A 16,636-nucleotide genomic window follows, 5' to 3' on the forward strand; every position below is an offset into this window, starting at 1 on the left:
GAGGATGCAATTAATGGAAGGCAGTTTATATGAGAAATGAAGCTGGGTTGTGATGGCATTGACTAGGTTTCTGGGAACCTAGAATCAATACAAATTGATAGGTTTTAGAGATCTGAAGAAATGCAATACAAACCTCTATCTTTTTAGTAAATGCTGATTTATACACTTGCTTACATTAAAACTAACTTTCCTTCATTAAATACACATATGAAAATGGAAAGAGAATTCAAAGAGAAGAAGAAAATGGTATTGGAGCATATGTTTGAAAGAAAGAGAAAGAAAGAAAGAAGGAAAATTAATATCTAGAATATATCAGAACATCTCCATTATGGGGGAAAAAATGTTAGACAACCAAAGTCAAAGATTTAAAAAAAAAAAGATACTTAACATGCAACCTGTGTTGTATATACACACATGAGTATGTGCTCACACACAAACATACAGAGTTAAGAAAGTGAATAACAATTTGAAAATATATCATTTCATTAGTAATTTTAAAATTGCAAACTAAACCTTAGTGAAACACCATTTTATACTGGTCAGATTGAGAAAAATAGAAAAGCCCAAGATTGCAACATGTTGGCAAAGATGTTAACTAATAGGAAATTTGCTACATTATTGTGGAAATTTTTACAAACTTTTTCAGAAATTTATGTGGCATTACCTAGAAAATTTGAAAGTGAATATAATATATAGCCCAGAAATTCCACTCTTAGGTATAGGCCATAGAGACGTACTGTCTAATACAAAAGCTAGAGCTACACATGGTGATTTAAATTTAAATTTAAATAAAATCAAACTAAAAATTCAGTTATATTAACTATATTATCAGTGTTATATGTCTATATATGACTAGCAGTTACTATTTTGGACCTTGCAGACAAGAACATTTACATCATATGAACACTAAGAAAACATGTACAAAGATAAACTTTGTGATAACCATAAGCTGGAAATAATTCATAGGTGCAACAATTGTAGAATTACTAAGATAGTTGTGCTATAGGCATACAATTCTACAGCACAAACAAAATAAAAGAATTAAAGCTATACCCATACAGTGGATAAATATTAAATGAAAACACTTGATAATGTTTCTGCTTGTATAAAAGTCAACCAAAACCCAAAAAGTAAGAACCAAAATTGTATTATACTGATTATGGTGGCACACATAGAAAATCATAATGAAAGTCAAGGAAATTACATACCTACCTATGTACACACATGCACATATACACACACACAGAGGGTGGGGGACAGAGAATGAATGAATGAATATGAAAGGGATCTATATTATCCTCAATATTTCCTAAATTTCCAGAACTATAAGGCAACATCTGGGATAAGGAAGGAGGGAAAAATGAAAAGTTTCATCAGATATATAACATTTAAGAAAAGATAAGAATATTCAAATAAACACATCTCTTAGGAAGTTGTAAATTTCAGGCTGAAAACACAAAGATGGGTTTGGGCTAAAATCATAAATTTAAGAATCAGCCTTGTGGGGATAACAGTTGAAGCTGAACGTTTAGGTGAGAGTCTTGGGAACGAGGCTACAGGGAGAACCAAAAGTAAAAGAAGAGAAAAGGAGAAGAAGGCAGAAGAAAGGCAAAAGAGAAGAAAAGAAAAGAAAAAAAAGAAAAGAAAGAAAGAAAGAGAGAGAGAGAAAGAAAGAGAAAGGAAAAAGAAGGGAAGGGAAGTGGAGGGAGGGGAGGAGAGGGGAGGGGAGGGGAGGGGAAGGGAAGGGAAGGAAGATCTTCTCTAATGGCCTTGTAGCAGTTTGCCCAAAGCAATTTATCCTGCATGCATTCTGTTGTGTACCAGGGCCATAGGTTTCCCATATTGCAGTGAAATAAATTAAGCTGAACTTCTCCTGATTCTGAAAAGAAATCCTGGCATCAAACCTCTGCATGTTCAACTTTTACCTATTGTATAGACACAAAACAAAACAATAAAACTTCCTTTTCTTTGAAATGCCCGTTGAAACGTTTTTACCGCTCTTTGGCCTAAATCAGGCACGTTGATAAGCTCATTCTCTACTTTCTCATTGTAGCAATGGGTACAGATTGGAATCCTAAATCTATTGTGTGCATATGGCTGTTTTATTCTCCATTAAATTCTACAAAAGTAAGAAACATGTCATCTTAACTCACCATTCAATTTCTAATTCATATGCAGAGGAGGCAAAACCATGTATTTATTGAACATGACTGACTGCCTGCCTGAATGGATGAATGAATGAATGAATTGAAACCATATTCATTTGTAGTGAACACGTGCCTCTGCATCAGGCGTATAAATTAAGGGCAGGGATGGAATGAAGTAGACATTTCCTTTACTTCTGAGATCTTCTAGACATTTTCCATTATTACATACATGAAACAAAAATCCTCCTTCTATAGGATAGAACAAGGATCATAAATGCACAAATATCAGGAAGAAAAAGACCAAGTCTGGCTAAACATGTAAATTATCAATAAATTCAAGTCAGCAGCCCTTGTCTCGTTTCTTCGTCCCTTCTCAACATTTCAAGGGTGAAATACTCAGTCTCCAGTTTTCTTGAATTTAATTCTACCCATTGGTTCTTATAAAATATCTGACAGTAACTTCAAGGAAATTTATTTCAAAGTTCTATCATTCCTAAAGACATATTACCTTGTATCTTTAATGTAGGATAGAATACTAAAACTATCAAGCATCTATATGTAGATTTTACGTTCACACAAAGGATTCTCTCTCTAGACATTAGGAAAGATGGTGTAGATACTTTTGAATTCATTCATTCATTATTTGTCAAAATAGATTCTGAAAAGAATAGATATGGGTCTTAGAATTTTGGAAATTTTTTTTTTCTTCCCTTTGTATTTTGAGGGTAAATGTTGTTAAATGTTGTCCTAAGCTCTAATCATTAAAGATTTTACACAGTTAAATGTGAGGATTAGGTATTTACCAATTCCCAGATTTAGATATTAATCCAGGATGTACATGAATTGGAATTGGCATATACATGCTTTCAACTTTACCAGATGTTCTGAGAAATCTTTGGATACTTAGGGATTACTACCAGCATATTGATTTGATGGAACTCATTTGGCTTGCTCTGTCAGACTGAATAGATTTACTCAGCATTACTTGACACAAAGAAATACAGAAAAAATTATATTGGTGTACACTGCATGTCTTTACTTTGTGTTCAATTCTTCTAAAATCAGATGATTTTTGAGTAGTGCATTTCTGACTTCAATTTTGGGAAAAATCTAGAATTCAAAATAAGATATTTTTCTTTGAGATTATAAATTTACTTAAAGTTTTCAGAACTCTATTACCAATTTGATGGAAAGACATTTAGAATTTTATACCAGTCTGAGTAAGATTATGAAGGGATAGGTAGGCTTTTTATTATTATTATTTTATTTTTCAGGAAAATCCCAGAAACATTTCCACAAATGCTAGTAGACATTGAACAATCAGATAAAGTTGACTAATAAGAGAATCAATTAAGGTATGTAAATAAAAAAACAAGATAGACTAATCAATCGCTGTATTTGTCTGTTGTGAAGTTTCAGAAAGATATGTGGACATTTTCTTAGATACTGGATAAGACAGTGAAGGTAAGTCATGAACTGCAATGTTACATCCTAAAGAGGAATCATATCACTTGGTGACCTTTTAGAGTCATTGGCCTTTGAGTGTCAGGGAGGCTTGAGCTGGGGGTCCTGTGCCGAGATGCTTCAGAGCCTTGTTAAATATATTTGGGTCCCCATGAAGTCCTACTATGCCCAAGCATACCAGCGGATTAAAGTAGGAATGGGGTTATGGGCTTTATCGTTTATAAAATCAAGACTGCTGATAAAAGAAGTAAAGACTTGAAAGTTTTTAATTCTGCACCTGACCATGGTCATCATTAATCAGCCTTACTCAGAGTAAACATCAGATGGAATGTCAGTCTGTATGCAAATCTCAACAAGCTCCATTAGAGCTTGTTCCCATCATGAAGTATTGCTGTATACTTGATGTGTTGTTTCCTTTGTGTTTTCCTTGATGTGTTTTCCTTTAGCATGAATAAATGTACCTTGGGGTGAAAAAAAAAAAAAAAGGAAAAGAGAGAAAGACAGAAAAAAAGGAAAAAAAAAAAGAGGAATCATATCAATATTGTGGGCGATAGCCTAGAAGTTTGCTTCTAGGAGACCTTTGTAAACTATTGGATCAAGTTTTAGGTTCTTTTAATACTGAAATTTCTCATTGCATGGTTATCAGTGGCAACAGGAAATTTCAAGAGAATCAGAGATATGTTTCTTTACTAAGTATTTTGACCCTTTCTTAATCACAAAAAATTGACCTAAAGCGTTATGCTAGCACCAGAAGTGAATAGAATACAGGATTTTCTAGTAATCCTGCTGTTTGATAATTGTTTGTTTATGCATTTTGTTTGTATATTTATTTCTAATTTATCTATTTCTTTCTGAAACTGATTTGAGGTAACATAAACTTAAAGAAGCAACTTTATAAAGAAGAAGTCTGGAGGAGAGAATAGAAAATTGAGGTAACATGTTTATTCTGAGATTGCTGGTATAAAAATTAAGATGGAAAAAAATGATGGGTTTATATAACATAAAGAAGTCTATCAGCTACTTAAATGAGATCATTATTTTCCAGAAATGTCAAGGAAAAAGGTTTCAAATAAAAGTTTACATACAAATTTTACTAGCAGTGTTTTTAATAATGTTGTTATATAAGATGAAATTTTTAGGTTAAATTCAATGCAACTGATCTTCAATTTATTGTGGAGGTCTCTGTGTATTTTAAATGCCTTTTTTTTTTTTTAAGATTTTATTTATTTATTTGACAGAGAGAGAGTGAATACAAGCCAGGGAGAGGGAAAGGGAGAAGTGGGCTCCTCCTAGGTAGGGAGTCTGATGTGGGCCTCCATCCCAGAGCCCTGCGATCATGACCAGAGCTGAAGTCAGGTGCTTAACCAACTGAGCCACCCAGGTGCCCCTACAATGTCTTTTTTTTTTTTTTTTATTGTAAGTTAGTTGGGTGGAAAGAAAATAAGTATTATTTCCCTTTATTCTGTCTCCAGACCACAAAATATATTGGAGAATATTAAATACATTCCTGGAGCCTAAAATTATAGAGTGAAGGAGGTGATAAAAGATTGGAAGTGTTCATTTCCTTTTTATGCCAGTTGTTGAAAACTCTTTACATAATGCTTGGGAGTGCTTCCTTACGGATATGTTAAATTATTGGTTATGTAGGAAATTTTCATTGGGTCTACTAGGAGGTACCTATTACCAGAAAGTAAATCGTGGTTGCAATAATAGTAAGTTTTCTTGACTTTATTTATAAGAAGTGATAAAAAAGAAAGTTCCATTTGGAATTGTTAACAGCAAATCCCATAGTAATCTTCTGAAAATTGCAAGTAATTTCCTTTTTAATGATAATAACTGAACTGGAACACTCATCAGTTTAGTTTCTTTAGGTACATCTAAATCAATTTTTAATATTATAGTCAGTTATGTGGTTTTGCCAGTTATGTTTTTTTTTGAAACATGTATAAAGTTTATTTTTAGTACAGGTTTAGATTTACTGAAAAACTGAGCTGATACTAAAGGGTGTCAATACAACTCCCACTTCCCCTAGTATAGTTTCTACTATCATTAACATTTTAGTGTGGCATATATGTGATAAATAATGAACCAAAGTTGATACATTATTTAAAAAATAGTCTATTCAGAATCCCTTAGTTTTTATCTAACGTCCTTTTTTGTTCCACAGTCCCATCCATATTATCATATTCAGTTGTCATGTGTCCTGAGGCTCTGCTGGCCTGTGGCAGTTGCTCAGACTTTCCTTGTTGATGACCTTAAAAGTTTTGATTAATATTTGGTAGGTATATATAGGATACCCCTCTATTGGAATTTGGCTGATACTTTTTGCACTATTAGTTTGGAGTAATGGGTTTTTTAGGAGGAAAAATACAAGGAAAAAAAGTGTTCTTCTCATTACATCATATCAAGTGTACATACATTCAAACTAACTTGTCACTGATGAAGTTGGCTTTGATCATATGATTGAGTTAGTGTTTGTCAGGTTTTTCCACTGTATAGTAGTTTTATTCCTCCTTTCCAAACTTTTTGGAGGAGAATCAGTATACATAGCCCAGGCTTAAGAAGTGGGAGTTATGTTCCTCCTCTTACAGAGTAGAATGTCTACATAACTTACATGGAGTTTGTCTGTGCAAGGTATTTGTGTCTTTTCTTCTATTTACTTTTTATTTACTCATTCATTTATTCATGTAAATGTTGATTCATGATTTTTATTTTATTCTTTGAGATATAACCCAACATTTTATTTATAGGATTATTTTAAAAGTTCTATTTTTATCACTGGGAGGTCTTTTAGTTGTCTCCTGTGTTCCATTGACATACAAAGTTTTGACAAAAAAGTTTTGCTTTGCTTTTTGTTTGTTTGTTTTTGAGAATTTCCTCTCTTTCTGACATTACAAGATACCTCAGGCTCATCTTGTATAGTTCTTGCCAGTCATAGTATCAGCCATTTCCCAAGGAATCTTGAGTGTCTTATTGGAAAATTGAAACCATATCAGAGTGCTAAATGTGCCTATTGCTACGACAGTGTCATTTATTTTAGGCACCCTCAACTGAAAAAGCAAAGAAATATATGTAATTATACTTACATGTGTATATACTCATATCTATAATTATTTCTCTATATACACATTTGTATCCATGTTAAACATTAGTTCTTACTGATGTCTATAATTCGAATCCATTATCACCTCGATCATTTCGTCTCCTTTTGCAGAGCTAGAAATTTCCTTGCCAACAATAAAACACCTGGCTCCCATTTATACACTATCCATTTAGTTAATACTCAATTCCTGTTTACTTGCATAACAGTATCAGAATTTTTAACCTGTACTATCATAAGAATCAATTTTATCTTATTTTTCTCTTCTCAGCAATATTAACCAATTAGATCTAATTGGCATTTATAAAACATTTAATCCAATAATAGCAGAATATACCATCTTCTCAATCTCATATATAATATTCACCAAGAAAAAACACATTCCAAACTATGAAACACACTGAAGCTTTTAAAGTTTTTAGTTTTAATCATCGAGTGCTCATCATGACAAACGCACTCCTTAATTCACATCATCATTTTCACCCAGTCCCCCCACCTACCTCCCATCTGGTAACCATAATTTTGTTCTCTGTTATTAAGAATCTGTTTCTTGGGGCGCCTGGGTGGCTCAGTGGGTTAAAGCTCAGGTCATGATCCCGGGTTCCTGGGATTGAGCCCCACATCCAGCTCTCTGCTCAGCAGGGAGCCTGCTTCTCCTCTCTGTCTGCCTCTCTGCCTGCTGTGATCTTTGTCTGTCAAATAAATAAATAAAAAAAATCTTAAAAAAAAAGAATCTGTTTATTGGTTTCTCTCTCTCGTTTTATTTCCCCCTTGATCCTTTTTTTTCCCCTTAAATTCTATATATGAGTGAAATCATATGGTATTTATCTTTCTCTGACTGACTTATTTCACTTAGTATGATACCCTCTAATCCCCATCCATGTTGTTGCAAATGGCAAATATTTCATTATTTTTATGCCTGAATAATATTCCATTATCTGTCTATATCTATATCTATATCCATGCCTATCTATCTATATCATCTATATCTATCTACATATCTCAGAACTTCTTTATCCATTCATCAATCTATGGACACTTGGCCTGTTTCCATCTCTTGGCTATTGTAAATAATGCTTCTACAGATAAAGGGGTTCATGTATCTCTTTGAATTAGTGTTTTTGTATTTTTTGGGTAAATACCCATTAGTGTGATTGCTGGACTGTAGGATGATCTATTTTTAGATTTTTGAGGCACCTTCTTGCTGCTTTCCAGAGTGGCTGCACCAGTTCGCATTCTCACAAATAGTGCAAAGATGGTTCCCCTTTCTCTAGATCCTCACCACTGCCCTGTTTCTTATGCTGCTAATTTTAGCCTTTCTGACAGGTGTGAGGTGATATTGCAGTTTTGACTACATATCAACAGATGATAGGCATCTGTTGATATGTCTGTTGGCCATCTAGATGTCTTCTTTGGAGAAATGTCTGTCATGTTTTCTGCCCATTTTTAATTATATTATTAGTTTTTTGGGTGTTGAGTTTTATAAGTTTTTGGTTTTGTTTTTGTTTTTTTTAAGATTTTATTTATTTGGCAGAGAAAGACACAGTGAGAGAGGAAACAGAAGCAGAGGGAGTGGGAGAGGGAGATGTAAATTTCCCACTGAGCAGGGAACCTGATGTGGGCCTCTATTTTACGACCCTGGGATCATGACCTTAGCTGAAGGCAGCCACTTAATGACTGAGCCACCCAGGTGCACCTAGTTTTGTAAGTTCTTTGTAGCTTTTAGATACTAACTCTTTTTCAGACATGTCACTTGCAAGTATTCCATGGGTTGGCATTAGCTTTCTTGATTAGCTTCTCCCTGTGTAGAAGCTTTTTATTTTAAGGAAGAGTCAACAGTTTAATTTTGCTTTGGTTTACCTTGCCTCAAGTGACCTATCTGGAAAATGAAATTTCTATGATTGATGTCAGAGAAATGATTTCTTGTTCTGTCTTCTAGAGATTTTATGGTTTTAGGTCTTACATTTAGATCTTTAATCCATTTGAATTTATTTTTGTATATGGTATAAAAAAGTAGTCCAGTTTCATTCTTTTGCATGTTGCTGTCCAGTTTTTCCAGCGCTATTTGTTGAAGAGATATCTTTTTCCCATTGTGTATTCTTTCCTGCTTTGTTGAAGATTAGTTGACCATACAGTTGCGGGTCCATTTCTGGGTTTTCTAGTCTGTTTCATTGTTCTATATCTCTGTTTTTGTACCATACAGTCTTGATGACTACAGCTTCTTAATATAGCTTGAAATGCAGATTTGTGATGCCTCCAGCTTTGTTTTTCTTTTTCAGAATTGCTTTGGCTATTTGTGGTTCCATACTAATTTTAGAATTGTTTGTTCTAGCTCTATGAACCATATGGACATATGGTATTTTAATAGGGATTGCATTAGATGTATAAATTGTTTTGAGTAGTGTAACATTTTAACAATATTTGTTCTTCTAATTCCACAAGCATGGAATGTCCATTTCTTTGTATTATCTTCAATTTCTTTCATCAGTATTTTAGTTTTCAGAGTACATATCTCTTACCTCTTTGTATAAGTTTATTGCTAAGTATCTTACTGCTTTTGGTACAATTATAAATGGGATTATTTCCTTAATTTCTATTTTTGCTGTTTTGCTATTGGTGTATAGAAATGCACCAGATTTCTGTAGATTCATTTTGTATCCTGTGACTTACTTAATTTGTTTACAAATTCTAGCAGTTTTTGTTGGACACTTTCAGGTTTTCTCTATATAATATCATGGCACCTGCAAATAATGAAATTTTTACTTCTTTCTTATGGATTTGGAGCTCATTATTTTGTTGTTGTTGTTTGATTGCTGTGGCTAGGATTTCCATTATGTTGAATAAAACTGGTGTTACTGTTTAGACATCCTTGTAGGGAATTAGAGAAAAGGGTCTCAGTTTCCCCCCCCCCCCACTGAAAATTATATTAGATGTGGATTTTTCATGGGCTTTATTATATTAAGGTAGTTTCCCTCTAAACCTCATTTGTTGAGGGTTTTTATCATGAATGGTTGTTATGCTTTGTCAAATGCTTTTTCTTTGTCTGTTGAAATAAATGGTCATATGGTTTTTATCCTTTCTCTTATCATATTGATTGACGTATCATATTGATTGACTTGTGAATATTAAACTACCCTTGCCACCCAGCAATAAGTCCCACTCGATCATGGTGAATGATTTCTTAAATGTATTTATGGATTTAGTTTGTTAGTATTTTGTTGAGGATTTTTGCATGTATGTTCATCAGAGATACTGGGCCGTACTCTTTTTTTGTGTGTGGTGGTTTTTTTTAGGTTTTGGTATCAAGGTGATATTAGCTTCCTAGAATGAATTGGGGAGTTTTCTTTCCTTTACCATTCTTAAGAATAGTTGGAGAAAAATAGGTATTAATTCTTCTTTTTAAGTATTTGTTAGAACTTTCCTGTGAAGCCATCTGGTCTTGGACTTCTGTTTGTTGGGAGGTCTTTGATTACTGATTGAGTTTCTCTGCTGGTAATCAGTCTTTTCAAAATTTCTATTAGTTTCTAGGAATTTATCCATTTCTTCTAGGTTGTTCAATAGGTTGGCATATTGCTTTTCATAATATTCTCTTATAATTGTTTGCATTTCTGTGGTATTTGTTGTTATTTCTCTTCTCTTATTTGTGGTTTTATTTATTTGAGTCCTTTCTCCTTTTTTCTTGCTGTGTCTGGCTAGAGGTTTATCACTTGTACTGATTTTATTTTCAAAGAACCAACTTATGACTTCATTGATCCATTCTATTATTTTAGTTTCTATATCATTTATTCCTACTCTAATGTTTATTATTTCCTTCCTTCTGCTGGTTTTGAGTTTTGTTTATTGGTCTTTCTCTTGCTGCTTTAGGTATAAGGTGAGGTTGTTTATTTGAGTTCTTTCTTGCTTCTTGGGGTAGGCCTGTATTGCTATAAACTTCCCTCTTAGAACCATTTTTGTTCCATCCCAAAAGTTCTGGACTGTTGTGTTTTCATTTTCATTTGTTTCCATGTACTTTTTGTTTCTTTAATTTCCTAGTTAACTTGGTCTTTGCTTTGTAGCATGTTATTTAACCTTCATGTATTTGTGGTCTTTCCTGATTTTTTTTTTTTCCCCCTTATGGTGACATCTAGTTTTAATTCCATTGTGGTCAGAAAAGATGCATGGTATGACTTCAATCTTTTTAAATTTGTTGAGGCCTGTTTAGTGGCCTAATATGTGATCTATACTGGAGAATGTTCCATAGTCACTTGAAAAGAACGTGCATTCTGCTCTTTTTAGGATGGAATGTTCTGAATATATCTGTTAAACCCATTTGCTTCACTGTGTCATTTAAAACCATGTTTCCTTGTTGATTTTCTGTTTAGATGATCTGTCCATTGATGTAAATTGGCTGTTAAAGACCCGTACTATTATTGTATTATTATTGATTAGTTCCTTTATGTTTATTTTCTATTTTTTTAAGTTCATATTTAAATTGCAGTCAGTTAACACACAGTATAATATTAGTTTCAGCTTTACAATATAGTGATTCAGCACTTTCATATAACATCCAGTGTTCATTACAAGAGCATTCTTTAATCCCCATCACCTATTTAACCCATCCCCCTACCTCCATTATGATAAACTTTGTTTCCATTAACTGCACACTGAAACATGTTTTTTTAATAGAATTTTTACAGAGTATGTTCATAGACCACAATAAAATAAAAGCGGAAGACCATAACAGAAATACAAAGGAAATATCATCAATTATTTAGAAATTAAAGAGGAAAACTCTCATTGTCTTTTTTTTGTTAGAGTTTGCATCTCTAATATTATCTATTGTATTACCTTCAAGCACATTGAGTGGGTGTTTCATACATTCATAATACAGTTAGATTCATGTGGTATAGTTAACATTTTTTCTCGGGATCCCCTGAGCACTGGAAAGACTTATTGTTATGTGTACATAAAAGTTCAATTTTTATGATATAATGTTCTGTATCCTTGACAAGTGCATAATTTTATGTATCCACCATTTCAGTATCGTACAGAATATGTCCCTAATATTTCCATACTTCATCTGGTTACCTTCCTTCCCCCTAAATCCATGGCAACCATTGCACTGATCTTTTTACTGTCTTTATAGTTTTGCCTTTTCTAGTACATCGTATAATTTTTTAGACTGCCTTCTTGCCCTTGATAATATAAATGTAAGCTTCCTCAGTCAGTTTGTGACTTGATAGCTCATTTTATTTTATTGATGAATAATATTCCATTGTATGAATGTACTGCAGTCTGTTTATCCATTCAGGAAGGACAATGTAGTTGGTTCCAATTTTTGTTGATTATAAATAAAACTACTCTAAACAATTTGTGTGCAGGTTCCTACATAGATTTCTGTTTTAACTCAATTGGGTAAATATCTAAGACTGCAATGGCAGGATGATATCTTAACACAATATTTAACATTATAAGAAATTATCAAACAATCTTCCAAAATTGTAGTATCATTTTTCTTTCCCACTTGCATTGTATGTAGGTTCCTATTGCTTTGCAACATAAACATCTTAAACATATGGTATTGTTAGGTTTTTGAATTTTAGCCACACTCTAGTGAATGTGTGGTGTTATCTCACTGTTGTTTTAATGTAAAATTTCCTAATGACAAATTATTTTAAGTATCTTTCATATGATGTTTTTTAAGGTGGATATCCTTGTAATTACTAACAAATAAGAAATAAAACCTTGCTGGCCACCCCACAATGAACTCTCTCAACCCTATTAGTGATTTTTATCCTGTATTATTACATATTAATTTCTTTTATTTAAAAGATTATCTTGGGGCATCTGGGTGGCTTAGTGGTTTGGGCCTCTGCCTCTGGCTTGGGTCATGATCTGGGGGTCCTGGGATCCGGCCCTGCATCAGGGTCTCTGCTCAGCGGGGAGCTTGCTTCCACCTCTCTCTCTGCCTGCTTGTGATCTCTCTGTCAGATAAATAGATAAAATCTTTGAAAAAAATTTTTAAAAAAATTAAAAGATTATCCCATTTTCCAAATGTTCATGCAGGTACATGCTATTTTTAAAAATGACTTGTCTTTAAGCCACTTTATTTTATGTATTTTCCTCCTCATTTCATTAGTTTTCTTAAAATTTGTTGCACAACCCATTTGACTTGGAATGTTTTCTCCCTAGGTCAGATATTGCTGAGTGCAAAGGCACTCAAACTTGCTTCTCTGTCCTCTGTGCATCCTGTAAATCAATAGCTACATCCAAATAATTTGTCAGGTTTATGTCCAGTCTCTTTGTCAAAACTTGTGGGAAACGCTGTCTTCCTCAGGAACATATTTCTGATTGTCCTCATTTTTGTGGTTAGCAAATTGATGAAGCTCAAGTCCTGAATTTATTAATTTATTAGGGATTGCAAAATAGTGATGTTGTAACTGAATTATTTGGAATTGTCTTATATATAGCTACAATTCTTCCTATACCCTATGATTACAGATATTAGAAATACAGACTAAATCTTGGTTGACTGTCTTTATTCTCCAGCTTTTAAGATAATAATTGTCCCTTAAATTTAATTATACATGATTTTTAAATATCAGTGTGAAGCAAATGACTTAAGTTTATTAGATTGATCTTAGTTGAGTGTAACCATTATTCTTACTGTGGGTGTTCAGTCAGTGGGAGGCTCTTAAAAAGGAAGTCTTTGGATACGACCCTAGCTTCCACTATAGCGTCTTTGCCATCTATTATGACATCAGTTTCAGATTCATCTTATACATTTTCGACCTCCAACTTGAGGTCGGATATTTTTCCAAGAATTCCTGGTTTATTGTGATGTGAAATAATTTTTAAATTCACGGTGTAGGTGGTAGAATTATTTATTTCTTTTGGATAGATCTTGTTTATAGAACTGCATAGTGGACAGATGAAAAAAACACCAAAATATTTCTATTTGTATATAAATACTTATATTTATAAATTTATATTATATTAATTCACATATAAAATATGTGAATATAATTTACCACCAATTAAAATACAGAACTAAAGGGTTTTACTAACCACTTCTATAATTCCATAATTTATACACTTACAAAAATTATAATTATAAATCTATAACTTACTATAAGTTTATAATCTATTCTTCCTTCTATATTGAAAATGTTGGTTCTCCAGTACACAAAAAATGGCAGAATAGTGTCTTGTAATTACTCATTTGCTTTAACAACAATAGACACATATTTGTCTCAGAAAACTAGTAATATATTACTGCCTCAATAAATGTACTGAAAATAGTTAAAAGCATTTTTCACATATGTTCTCCTAATCTCTCTCCATATTTAAGTAGTTTTACTCTAGCTACATCAATAGAGCAAATAGCCATTCCTATAATATGGCATCATTTTAAACCTTCTTTAAATTTATTTCAGTTTCTTTGTGTCCATATTTCTTTAGTGTTTAGATTGATGTACTTGTAGAATTCTCAGAAATTATTCATAAGAATAGTTCTTACTAAGTTGTTATATGTATTATTCTATAATTATCTTGAATATGTGCTTCATTTAATTTTAGCATAAAATATATTGTATTTTAAGTCTGATGATAATCTCATATTTATTTTGTAAGTCACTTGTTCTTTTGTATCTGTTTTTTTGTTTGTTTGTTTGTTTGTTGTTTTTCAGTAATGTCCACTAATTTTACCTGACTACATCTTAACATTGGTAATTTAGGTACATGGTGAATTATTGCAAAATATAGGTTCACATATTTTTCTAATTTCAGTAAGAGTTTAGGTATTATATTTTATTTGTTCTCTTTTAAATTTTTTTCAGGGACTCTTTTTATCTGCATATCAAGTATTCTTTGACTTTTTTCAATATGAGTTTCTCTGGACTACTCATTTCTTATGTTTTCTTTTTTATTTTAAACTGTTGCTCTTTTAAAAAAAAAACTGTTGCTCTTTCATTAGCTTTTACTTAAGGATTATCTGACATACTTATTCATTCTTATATTGTTCCTTATTACACTTCATTTCTGCTTTGTTAAAATATATGTAATTCTTATTTAATATATGTGACTGTGTGAATATTTAAGTATGTCTCACTTGTATTTGTGCTATTTTTCCCTCTCTTTTATCAGTTAATTAAGAATCATTAATTGTGGTGAAATAGTAGATAATGGTTTTAATATGTTATGTGTATTTGTCTTTCTGATGTGTTTTCATTATTGGGATGCTCTTCTCTTTATTCTCTTTTGGCAATATTTTGTATGTTATTTAACATCAATATATTTCTGCTCTTCATTTTTTTTTACGTGAAAATAGTTTTTCCAAAATTATGAAGGTGTCACAAATTCTGGACAGCTGCTTCCTTCTCTGAGGCCTTCTTCTTCCCGCTTCTATTCCTCGTCATTTTTCTTTTCATAGCTTCCTCTTTTGTTGTTTTCAAAAATGTGGCATTTTGCTTTCTGAGGTTTCTTGATTAAATTTCCTTCCCTACTTCTTTCTTTCTCCCTTTTCCCCTTCTTTTCTTTTATTTTCTTTTATTTGAACCTTAAAATTTCTCCATCTCTATTATCCTTGTCTTGATTAGTTTTTAGTTTTTTACCAGATGTTTCTTTCCAGTGTGATGCCATTAGAAAAGAGAGTATGGTTGATTAATTTTGAGGATTCACAGATGCTAGACTAAATATTTTTGGGAGGTTCTGATGAAAGTAAAATAATAAGAATATCAATAGCAATAAAGTATTTCAAAACTAGAAATAGATCATAAATAGAATCTCATTCTTTTGACTCTATGAATTAATAAATTTTAGCAAGTTGTGTATTAGATAAGATTAAGAAATAAGTAAGATTTACTTAAAATCTACACATGACAGTAGGACAAAAAGTTCTGTTAATAGTGTCAACACAATCTATTAAATTATTAGTAACAAGTTTAACATAAAGATCACCACAACTAAATGATAAAACATAATCTTACTATAGAATATAAAGTAATCTAAACAAATGGAAAGTAGAAATCTGTTCTTGAATGGGTAGAATAGATAGCATACAAATTTTAAAAATATGTAAATTTAGTTTAACTCCAGTTAAATACCAATAAACATAATTGGATAAAATATCCTAAATTATTCATACATGCAAGAAATAAATTAAAAGTTGCAGAATAGCCATTAAAAGTGTTAAAACAGATAGACTAGTCAAAGGTTATAAGATTTACCACAAATTAAAATATAATATAAAGTCACTGCAAAGAAAACAATGCAGTACTCTTATAGAAATGGACAAAAATACTTAAGAAACAGATTTTTTTTTATAACTTCTTTATAGAATTTCTGCAAAAAAGATAAAATATATTAAGTTGATATTTTCAGGTATTATCAAGAAATTTTGGCTTTGGCCATAAGGAACTTAAAAGAGGAGCAACCGGGTCATTAGACTCAGTCATTAGGCATCTTCCTTCAGCTCAGGTCGTGATCCCAGGGTCCTGGGTTTGAGCTCTACATCAGGCACCCCACTCTGGAGGAAGCCTGCTTCTCCCTATCCCATTCCCCCAGCTTGTGCTTCTGATCTTGCTGTGTCTCTCCTTGTCAAATAAATAAAATCTTAAAAAAAAAAAAGGTATATTTTTACTTTATTTGGTTGTATGTAAAATTATTTTAAATACTTTTAAGAAATTAATTTATCTATATTTGGCATGCTTTCTGATTTCTCATCTAATAGATTCCTTCATTTCTGAGATATTGGAAATTTTTCATTTTAAATAGGACATTCAAATTAGATAGATAAATCTTTTTATTTTTATAGTAAATAGGAAGAAAATATGCAAAAATGTAATGCTTATTCTAATCTAAGCTAAGTTTTACTTTTTCTTACATAATTTCAAAATATCAATCAACTTTCCCTTGAACAAATGAAATTAACTATTGTAGTATGAAA

General features: G+C 32.1%; 1 pseudogene; it reads left to right on the forward strand.

Annotated features, from left to right (window-relative positions):
• Positions 1-3,726: 3,726 nt before the first annotated feature.
• LOC116583836 lies at positions 3,727-3,908 on the forward strand (annotated as a pseudogene).
• Positions 3,909-16,636: the final 12,728 nt, after the last annotated feature.

This window comes from Mustela erminea, chromosome 2, assembly GCF_009829155.1.
Source record: "Mustela erminea isolate mMusErm1 chromosome 2, mMusErm1.Pri, whole genome shotgun sequence".
NCBI lineage: Eukaryota > Metazoa > Chordata > Mammalia > Carnivora > Mustelidae > Mustela > Mustela erminea.